The sequence below is a fragment of the Hordeum vulgare genome, chromosome 1H, assembly GCF_904849725.1.
Source record: "Hordeum vulgare subsp. vulgare chromosome 1H, MorexV3_pseudomolecules_assembly, whole genome shotgun sequence".
Classification (NCBI taxonomy): domain Eukaryota; kingdom Viridiplantae; phylum Streptophyta; class Magnoliopsida; order Poales; family Poaceae; genus Hordeum; species Hordeum vulgare.
The window spans coordinates 289066976-289079169 of NC_058518.1; positions in this window are offsets into that span (position 1 = coordinate 289066976).

Genomic DNA, 12194 nt, shown 5'->3' on the forward strand with positions numbered 1-12194 from the left:
AGTATGTCATCCACATACAAGATCAAAAATACTACCGAGCTCCCACTAGACTTATTGTATAAACAATAGTCCTCTTCGTTCTTGATGAAACCAAGGCCAACGATGACTTCATCAAAACGAATATTCCAATTGTGAGTTGCGTGCCTCAATCCATAAATGGATCTCTTGAGCTTGCACATTTTACCAGTGTTAGTTGGATCCACAAAACCTTCAGGTTGTATCTTGTATACATCCTCTTTTAAATTTCTATGAACGAAAGTCATTTTGAAATCCATCTGCTATATCTCATAATCAAAATATGAAGCTATAGCTAGTATGATCCTCACCGACTTTAGCATCGCTCCCAGCGAGTAGGTCTCGTTGTAGTCAACTCCTTGAACTTGTCCATAACCTTTAGCGAGAAGCCAAGCTTTGTAGATCTGAACATTTCCATCCACATCGGTTTTCTTCTTAAAGACACATTTCCAACCAATGGCTACTATGACAAGCGACGGATCAACCAAGTCCCAGTCTTGATTATCATCCATGGACTTTAACTCAGATCTCATGGCCTCAAGCCACGACTCGGAATCTCGGCTTACCATCCCTTCTGCATATGCGGTCGGTTCATCGCTTTGTAGCAACAACACATCACACACTTTGCGCAATCTATCCGATCTCCGTGGCTTCGGTGCCGGCTCCACTATGGGTTTCCTAGACGACTCCGGTATGATTTCATCACCAGCCGAGTCGTCCTCGAGTGTCTCTCGAACTTCTTCGAGTCATACTGTTCTCCCACTGGCCTCCCAACTGAGAAACTACTTCTCTAGGAAAACCGTTTTTCGAGAAACAAATACTTTGTTCGCTCCTCGATTGTAGAAGATGTATCCCAAGGTTTCCCTCGGATATCCCACGAATATGCATTTATACGACTTGGGTGTAAGCTTCTCCGACATGAGTCGTTTGACAAATGCTTCACAACTCCAAATATTTAGAAAAGACAAACTAGGACTCTTCCGAGTCCACATCTCATGTGGTGTCTTGTCTAGGAATTTTGAAGGTACCCTATTAAGTGTGAAAGCTGCAGTTTGTAGAGCATATCCCCAGAATGATAGGGGTAAATCTGATTTTGTAAGTGCATTTAGTGCCCCTTAGTGATTTTAGTGTATTGAAGACTTATAGGTTAAGATACTCATATGTTTGTGAGTGTACACATGCTCTATAAGTCGGTGAGGAGTTTGAGTTATTCGAAGAATACCGGCCCCTAAAAATGTCTGTCTTTGGCTGAAGACTTTGGTAATTTCTCCGAATACTTTGAAAGTGAGGAAATTGGTGTGTCCGTGAAGAAATTGACGCGAGGACTTTGAAGTGTGAATACTTTGGTTTTCATAGTTTAATTTTTTGTATTCTGTGTCATAGGACCACCGTACTGTTAAAGGGGGTCGAGGTAAAACTAAGGAAAAGTTTCCAAGTGATGCCCATCTCAAAGCCTACACATACAAATCCTTTGGATGAAGCCTTTGGAAATCTTCAACAGCTTAGCCAAATTCTTTAGTGACAGAGATGAAGATATTTTGGTCTCTGAGTAATTTTGCTATAACTGAGGAGTTAGGTTTTCGCCAGTGTGAATTACTTACCGGTGAGGAACATGAGTGACATGAGGACTTTCATAACTGAAACATTCCGACCGATGCTGTGCTGCGCACCAGCTGTCCCCAACCTTATCCACATAACGGTCATATCATTGGGGCATTTATGTCAATTCATGTGGGGATTGCTCCCCGGCTATAAATATTCCCCCATAACCACTAGTGTGTTGGTTACTCCATGAGATAAACTGACACTTGTAATTTGAGAGCAACCCATTCCTCGAAGACTTAGAGAGAAGTTCATCAGTGAGGAAAAACCCCAAACACCCAAACCAACACCCAAAAACCCCAAAGTGATTGAGCATCACTGAAGAGATTGTTCCTATGTGGAACTGGCGCTTCTTACCTTTGAGGACTATGCATCCCCTAGACAGTTAGGCATCATGGTCTAGAGCATCCAGCAGTGAATTGTGGATCGCCGCGTGACCAAGTTTGTGAGAGTTTGGAAGTATGCCCTGAAGACTTACCACGAGTGTTGGGCGAGGACTGTGTGTCCTTAGATCAAGGAGAATACGGTAAGGACTCAGTGTCCTAGCACAGTGTGTCCTTTGGTTTAAATACCAAGCCACTCCAAACCACACATACGACTGTCACAGCAGTTGCAACTGGGTCATCAAATAATTGTCTTCATCGAGCACCTGGTTCAAATTCCTCAACCCTTTCATTTCCTCAATTGTATGTTGATGACTTTGATCTTTACTGTTTGAAGAATTTGACTCAAGACTTTCTCAATTTCCTCACCCCAAATTCTTCACTTAACATATTCAACACTTGCATGTCCTCATCAACCTACTTGTGCAATCTGAATGTTTTGTTTCACTCTGATGACTATGCTTTCACTATTTTGCACACCTGTTTGAGTACTAAGTCCGCTGCACGCACTTCATCACTAAGGACTTTCCTCACACAGAATTTCCTCAGTGATGAATTCATAAAAATGCTTATTCACCCCCCCCCCCTCTAGTCGATATAATGCACTTTCAATTAGTATCAGAGCAAGGTACTCCCTTGTTCTGTGTGATTTTGGTTTAACCTCCTGAAGTTTTAGTTATGTTGACCGCAGGTATGATCAAGGTCACTACGGGTTGTCCTACATTTGAAGGAAAGGACTTCCCTTACTGGAAGAACAAGATATGCATGCACCTTGAACCAATTGACAACAATCTCTGGTATATTGTGGAAAGAGGTGTTCCCACCGTGTGTGAAACTAACAATGCTGCTAATGTGAAGATATTCAAACAACTTGACTCTCAAGCGAAGAATATCCTCTGTGGCCATGTGAGAAAAGGTCAATATGGCAGAGTGAGTGCTTTGGGCTCTGCAGAGCAAATCTGGGAAAGATATCCAAGGTCAATGAAGGAGTAACTACTCAATGTGACTCTCGTGTTGATGTTCTTCGCAATCTCTTCAACCGCTTCAAGAGGCTTGATAATGAAAGCTGCCAAGAAACCTTCGACCGCCTCACTAACATCTCCAATGAACTACATGATCTTAGAACTAGAGAAATCACTGACCATGAGGTAGTGAAGAAACTACTGAGATCTCTTGATTCTTCATTCGATACACTAGTTCTGATGATTCAAGAACAAAGAGACTATAAGGCACTAGATCCTGCTGATATTCTTGAGAGACTCAATAATCATGAATTCCAACAAGTTGAGAAACAAGACCTTTATGGATCAAGATATGAAAGACCTTGTGCACTGAAGGCAAAGGTTGTCTCCTCATCTCAAGAATAAGACTCTGATTGTAGCCTTGGTGATGTTGAAGAACTTGGTAAGGAACTTTCTATGCTCGTGAAAAAATTCCAGAAATTCTCAAGATGAGGCCAGTTTGGAAAGTCTTCAAGAATAGATATGAGGAAATCAGAATCTTCATCTGAGGACTACAAGCAGAGGAGGTGCCATAAATGCAACAAATTTGGTCACTATATTGATGATTGTTCTTGTTGGGTGAAGGAATCAAAGAAGAAGAAGTAGAAGGACGACAGCTATGATGACCCAAAGAAAAAGAAGAAATCTTCAAAGTCCTCATCGCACAAGAAGAACAGCTTGAGAAAGGCTTGGGCTGTTATTGGCAAAGAATGGATTCTGAGAAAGAATCTGAAGAATGTGATGAAGAGGAAGGTTCTAAAGAGGAGTCAGAGTCTGGTGTGGAAAGCCTAGCTCTTGCTACCACATTCGTCAGCAATTCCATCTTTGACCTTGAAGAAAATGACAACGTCGACAACAGTGATGACTAGATGACGACTTTGCTCCCACTTATTACTTCAAGGCAAAAGGTTCTAAGGTACCCAGCCACACTTCCTCTTCTGACTCTAGTGATTGTGAACCTGATGACTATCAAAAACCCACTTCCTACAATCTTGCTAATATTGCCACTAAGCAACAAACTGCTATGAAAAGCTTCAGAAACTCCTAGACAAAAGCGATGACCTCTTGAATGAGGAAATGTATCGGACTCAAATCTCGACTGATGATGTCAAAAGTCTTCAGTCTAGGTTTGATAGTCTTCAGGATCATCATGTCACCCTCTTGCCCGATCATGAGAAACTTTATTATGATTTCTTCAAAGAAAGCAAGATCTTGAGAAGTTAAGGGCGTCTCATGATTATCTTTGAATTGAAAATGGTTCTTTGCTTGCTCAACAGATCAGTACCAATGAGGATGAATTCATTCCAGCGTGTTTGAAATGCATCAAACGCTAATTTGATAATTCTTCACATGAAACTTCAAATGCTTCTATTGCTACAAATTCTTCAACTGTATCTGTGGTTACAAATTCCTCACTTGAGGAAACCACAAATGACACTGACGAAAATGCAGGGTTGAAGGAATTGTATGTCACGGGCATTTACAAAAGCCTCAAAGGGCATCAAACCCTTTGCAATGTGCTCAAAAAACAGATTCTGAAGAGAAACCCTAGGAAAGAGGGTATTGCCTTTGAGAGGAAATTGAATATTGATGGGCCATACTCGAAACCTGAGGAGTATCCCAGAACCTCATAGGTTGCTGCAAAAGGACCTCCAGTTGATCCATCTACTCTATCGGGCTTTGCATGTGAAACTTCATATTCCTCTCATATGTCATTTGACTCAAACTATAAACTATTCAAAAATCAGAATGATCAAGTATTTGCTAGATATGTTGGAACTAACTGCAGGAATGGACAACCCTTGAGGAAAATCTGGGTACCCAAAAGCATCTTGGAAAGTCTTCAGGTGAATCTCCTCATCACACCACCAGTGAAGAACAGGAACCCTGATCAAATTCCTCAAGTGGGCCAAAGTCTTCATGAGGATCAAATTCATCATAAGGTCAAAACTCTACTAGTACTCGCACTAATGCTTCTGATATGCAGGGCAACTACAAGGGACATGAATATGTGTACTATTCCTGAAATCACTATATTCATAAATCCTCCAATAATTTCTTAGCTTATTCATTTGAGTACTATAATCCCCCTATTGTGAAACAAAGTGCATTAGCTTCAATGCCTCAATTCTCTCATGGTGCTCGCAGGATGAACTATTTGCCACCCCTCCAGATGTGGGTGGTGAAGAAATTGAACTACTCACTTCTGCAGGTCAGGTCTCCACATGAAAGTCATCATCTGAAGAATTTGATGGAGACGTGAGGAAAATGCTTGAAAGGATGCAAGCTAAACATGATGAAATCTTTATCATTTCACACGTCCTCACTATGTCTTAATTCTACTTTATGTGATGAAATTAAAGACTGATGAATTTGATATCATATTCTTCACTCTCAAGCATATGAGATGGTAAGCAGTACTAATTCATCTACACGATGACAAACCCAAAACCACAGAGTGGGTTCTTGACAGTGGGCGTACAAATCACATGACTCGAGACAAGAGTTTACTCATGAGTATCCCACTGACTCCATCACCACAGAAGCATATCACCTACGCACACAAAGGTAAAAGCAAGGTATTGGGACTTGGTAAGGTGGCTATTTCTAAGGAACGACATATGGACAAAGTCATGCTTGTCGAATCCCTTGGGTTTAACCTCATGTCAGTCTCAATGCTTCGTGATCTTGATATGATTGTCCTCTTTGGCAAATATTGATGCGTAGTCATCATGGAATATGACAAATCCAAAGTCTTCGAAGGCTTTAGGAGAGGAGACTTGTACATTGCTGATTTCTATACAGGTCCACGTTTGGCCACGTGTCTACTTGCAAAAGCCTCACAGGGTTGGCTATGGCATAGACGACTTGGTCATGCAAGAATGAGGAATTTGCACACTGTAGCGAAGAAGAAGCATGTCATTGGCATCGAAAGCATAAAATTCCTCAAGGATCATCTTTGCTTGGCTTGTGAGTCCGGAAAAATGACCAGATCCAAGCACCCCTCCAAGACTATCATGACCACCACTCTTCCTTTTGAATTGCTTCACATGGACCTCTTTGGACCTACTCATTATGCTACTCTAACTAACGCAACATCTCTATATGGCTTTGTCATCGTTGATGATTATTCTCGTTATACTTGGGTGCACATTATACTTTACAAAACTGAAGTGCAGGAAGTATTCAAACGATTTTCCTCAAGGGCCTCGACAATTTTCCTGATCAAATTCCTCAACCCGATCAAAGTCTTCAACCTATGCATCCTAGGATTGCTAAGGAAGTGCAAATTTACAAAATCCTCGATGACATCAATGTGCCATGTCCCCTCACTCTCTCAAAAGCATCACATTTGATTAAATTTTGTAGGCACTCTTCCTTGGTGTCTATTAGAGAACTCTCAAAAGTTGACGAAGCCTTCATGGAACCTGAGTGGATTCAAGCTATGCAAGAAGAACTTCATCAATTCCAGCTGAACAATGTGTGGGAGAACGTCAAGCGACCTGATCCTCGCAAGCACAATGTCATCAGTACCAAGTGGATCTACTGAAACATGCAAGATGAAGATGGTCCTGTAGTGTGGAACAAGGCTTGACTTGTAGCCCAAGGCTACACACAGGTTGAAGGAATTGACTTTGATGAAACTTTAGCACCTGTTGCCAGACTTGAAGCTATTCGTTTATTGCTTGCTTATGCTAACCATCACAATATCACATTGTATCAAATGGATGTGAAAAGTGCATTCCTCAATGGTAAGCTTGAGGAAGAAGTATATGTTGCTCAGCCCCGAGGTTTTGAAGACCCGAGCATCCTAACAAAGTCTTCACACACAACAAGGCTCTCTATGGCCTCAAGCAAGCCCCTCGAGCGTGGTATGACACATTGAAGGAATTCCTAGTGAAGAAAGGCTTCAAACCCGGTTCACTTGAACCTACTCTTTTCACAAAATCCTATGATAATGAACAATTTGTGTGCCAAATATATATGTGGATGACATTGTCTTCGATTGTACTGACAAACATTACAGTGACGAATTTTCCTACATGATGGGTGAAGAATATCAAATGTCCATGATGGGGAGCTTAAAATATTCCTAGGGCTTCATATTCGTCAACAATGCAGCGACATTTTCATTTCTCGAGAGAAATACCTCAAGGATGTCCTCAAGAAATTCAGCGTGCATGAATGCAAAGGCGTCAAAATTCCCATGCCTACTATCGGCCACCTCTACACTAACGGAAATGGTAAAGACTTTGATCAGTAGGTATATCGCTCCATGATTACCTCTTTATTGTACGTATGTGCATCTAGGCCAGACATTATGCTTAGTATTTGATTGTGTGCCCGTTTCCAAGCAACACCGAAGGAATCACACCATAAGGCTATGAAACATATTCTTCAATATCTAGCTCACACACCAACGGTTGGATTATGGTATCCCAAGGGCTCAAATCTTCACCTAGTTGGATATTCTGACTCTGACTATGTTGGTGATCGTGTGGATCGCAAGTCAACATCAGGCACTTGCCATTTCCTTGGACGATCCTTAGTCTGTTGGTCCTCAAAGAAGCAGAACTGTGTGTCACTTTCCACTGCTGAATCTAAGTACGTTGTTGCTGGTTCTTGTTGTGCTCAACTGTTGTGGATGAAGTAAACCCTCAAGGACTACGGCATCAACATGAAGAATATGCACTCTACTGCGACAATGAGAGTGCAATCAAGATTGCATACAACCCAGTACAACACTCGAAGACCAAGCACATCCAGATTCGGCATCATTTTCTTTGTGATCATGTACTCAAGGGCAACATCATCATCGATCACATGAAGACTGAAGGACAGCTAGCAGATATATTCAGTAAGCCCTTGGCTGAAAAGAGATGTTGCAAGTTGCGGTGTGAGCTAAATATCTTGCAATCTTCGAATGTTCTATGAAAGGACAAACATCCTAACACTTAAGCAAAATTGATGACTTAGATATACAACACATGAAGTAACGTCTTTCTTCAATCAATGAAGAATAACTCACTAAGTGTGAAGAAATTAACAAAGAATTTGATTCTCGGGACCCCACGACAATTGTACGACGTGCCTGAAATCATCATTCTTATACAGTGAAACACGCCACCAACCCGCTTTGAAATTCATCAAGTTGAAATTCTTCAAAGTTGAGATCTTCGGAAATCCTTCAAATCTTCAAAATCTTTATTTTTTAAAATTCCTCAAGTTTGCAAATTCCTCGAAAGTTCAAATTCTTCAAACTTTTCAAAATGATTTCTTCATTGACTATATAATTATGTGTGACCTTTCAAAGTCCTCAATAGCATTCACTTATAGCTAAGTCTTCGTGTTGTGTTTTTCTTCTAAGTGAATGTGATTGGACCCGATCCCCCTCTATGCTAAGCTCAACCCAATCTGTTCTCAAATTCTTCATATGCGTTCTATTTGAACCTCGTTCAAAGTCTTCACTGAATCCTTGTCAGCTAAACAATTTGCAAACAAAGTCCTCAAAATTTATTTCAAAAAAATTCCAACTGTTACCGCTCAAACCGCACCCACTACCCACGATTGGATAAGCACGATCTCCACTAACTCCAATGCTTCACACGTGTGTTCCACGTGTCGAGCGGAGAGGAAGGGCCAGGGGCATTCTCGTCCAAATTTTTTGGGCCGGACCGTTTCTCACCTCGGCTATAAATACCCCACTCTCAGCCCCACGGTCACTTCTTCCTCTCGTTTCCACTTCGCACCACTTGAAGCCAAACCTAGCGCCACCGATGGAAATCATCGTCACCGGTGAGGAAAAGCTTCACTCCCTCGACCACATCATTGTCGTACTCACGGCGATCGCGGATCTCCTTCCTCCACCGTCGTTGTAGATGTCTCCAGCCGCTGAGTTAGGGCACTGAAGATCTGAACCGACGAGCTTCTGTTTTCATCGTCTACAGTTTGTCGTGTTCTTCTTGGTCTTCAACCAGGGTAACTAAATCTAATTTTACTACCCGTATAGATCTTTCTGTTTCCATACAATCTTCGAAAAGTGTTATTCCTCAGCAAATCCATAAGATGAACACTTCCATCACTAGAACTCTTGATAAATTTCACAAAGTTACACAATTCCTCAAGAGATTCCTCAATTGTGTGAATTTTTGAATCTTCACAACTCTCGAACCCAAGACAAGGACAGTTAGCAAAATTCCTCAAAAATGGTATTGGTCAATTTCCTCAGCTTGAGTCATTTTTGAAATTTTCTGAGAACGCATATGACTTGTTCAAGTTCTTCGTACCTATATTCTATTCACAAGTACAAAATGTCTGCTGACGAATCACTAGGCTCTCATCAACTTAACTCATTTGCAGCATTTCTTGAAGAACATTTGCATACCTCATTAGATTCCTCAAAAGTTCATATTCCTAAGTGAAGAAAATGTTTGATGAGAAGAAACATAAGGGTGGAAACAAGGCTAATACCAACACACCTTTTGAGATTCCTAACAACATCTATGATGAATATTGCACCCCTTATAAAGAAATTAATGGGAAAGAGACAAAAGAAAACGCAAAATGCGCCTGTAGAAAATTGATACGAGATGGGCCAAAGAATGGCGGGAGTACAGGTATGTGACTCCCAAATACATGAAGAAATTCGCCCTAAAGCCTCCATGCATAAGTCCTCCTCTGGGCAATCAACAAGTTGTTGATCCAACAAGTCTTGCAACCATTCAAGACTATCCTGAAGAATATGCCAAGCAGCAGGCCAAACTGCAGAAAGTTGCACACCAGACCATGAAGAGATTCAATGAGGAATCTGCTGCTATAGCTGCTGCTGCCTCCTCCTTTATTGTTGTGGCTTCTGGCACTGGGACTTCTCTGAAGTGAAGTATTTTGAAGAAGTCTGCTGTCAAACCAAAGTCTTCACTAGAAAAAATCTCACGGAAAATTCCTCAGTCCGCTCCTAAGGTGGCAGCAAAGTCCTCCGCTACTGCCACACAGTCTTCACCATCACTGAAGCTGACAACCAGTTAGAATCCAACAGGGACTTCAATTCCCTCAGGGCCATCTGCTTCAGGCTCTGCGCATACTTCTTCAAGTGCTAATATTAAGAAGAAAATGACCGCTGGGAAAGGAAGAAGGCCCAGCCCAAGCAAAGTCCTCAATGTTCCTTCTGCATCAGAAGAAGAAGATGGAGCTGATGATGAAGTACTTACAGCAATCATCAGAAACAAGCAAGAAAGGGTCACACAGGCCAAAGGCACTACCATTCCCCTCATGATGGATCCAAAGGTGATACTAGACTTCATAGATATCTGGTATAACAATCCTCAAACACCGATTGATGACTTGAAGCTTCCACTTCGACCAAGTCACATGTTGACACCCTTCATCAATGAGGAAAACTGGAAGGTGTAGAAGGCCAATCAAGCTAGAAAGGCTCAGACTCGGAAAGAGCTTTCTGAAGAACAACATTCTGAATATGACCCCTGATCAGATCCTGGCCACTCAAACTGAGATTAAGTAGCTCAGTGAAGAATACAATCGCTTTCATGCGGACTGGTAGGGCGCAAAAGTCAGATTCGTCAACGTTGCCAACAAAGTCATCACTAACCACAACAAGCAGGTTGCGGCCAAAATGCAACCTCAAACTCCTTAGGCTAACTACATAGCTGACTGCGTGACGATTCTGATGATGAAATTCCTGCAACTAACGAACATGCCAGGGCAACTGAAGAAATGGTTGTGCCTGAACAATTTGTTACTGCCAGGACGAGTGCATCAATCGTGCGTGAAGAAACTCCTCCTGCTCCAAAATATTCACAAGCGAAGAAAGTATAGCTTCCGTCTACATCAAAACAAAGGCTGGTGAAAAGGAAGCAGCAAAGAAGAGAAAGGCCTGAACGAGCTCAGAGTCCTCAGAAGCAAAACTCTTGAGGACTCTCACAAATTCCTTAACTACTCCAGTTGATGCCACCCCTATCAACGCAGCACCCTCCTATGTGATTGTGCCATTTGGTATCGAGCACGTCATCCAAGAAGGGGATGAAGAAATGGAAGACACTCACTCTACTGCTTCCACACCAATTGATGAAGAAATTGAAGCTGATCCAAATACTTCAATTCCTCAAGCCTCATCTCCTCGGCCACAACAGAATACAGATGTGAGAGATTAAGAAAAAGATGAATATGTGGACATTAGCAGCACAACACGTGTGATCAATGACGACTATTGGGAAGAGGCCCATCTCAACTCACCATTAACCACTCCAATTCCTCAAGTTCCCCGGTCCCCTGCTGCCACTAAAATTCATATCGGGTCTGATGCCAAGGGCACTCCAATGAAGTCCATCCCGAAGACTGAATCAGCTGCATGAGCTGAAGACGCTGCCAATCAAACAGTTACTAAGGAAACTGATGCACCTAAACTTGATGAATCTGCATAGCATATTCCTCAAACTGAGAAGAATGTAGCTGAAGAACATGTTCCTGTGAGTGAAGACACTGCATGTGAACCTCATGTTGAAAATCCTGAGTCTACAGTGGTCATGGCTGAAATTCCTTAAACTGAAGGTCTTCGAAGACTTGTGGGGAGATTCAAGCCAAATCTTCAACCGGAGAGTCTTGAGCCTTACACGGGAACAAAAAGGCCAAGTTTGACAAGGAAAAATTCTTTGATGAACATCACTATTTCATCGGCGCAAATCCTTTTGACTCTCCAAGGATAAGGCGCAAAGTATTTTGGACCCTCAGTCAGATGTACTACTATGGCATTGTTCTCTTCAACAAGGACAAGGTTGTTACGCACCACGAATTCCTCATGCAGATATGGAGAATATTCCTTGCTTTACTCCAGATCTTTGTGTTCTTCGTGATGGTGAACTACTGCCATTCTGCATGGACATCTGTGATTGGAATGAAGAAATCATTCTTCAATTCTATGCTACATTGTACATCTCAGGAGATGTCTCAGATGTCAACACTTCGGTTCTGGACTAGATGACTCAAAACACTCACTACAATGCCCCTGCCAAGGAATTACTTTGTGCAGTACCAGTTCCAATTCCCTTCGAAGGAGCTAGATGCATCTATGACGAAACTATACTGCCAAATCATGTGATGCAAGTGTTGATGAAGCCTTTGGCTACTGGAATGCAGCCAAGAACCACATTCCTCATGAAGGAATTACTTTATGTGCCCA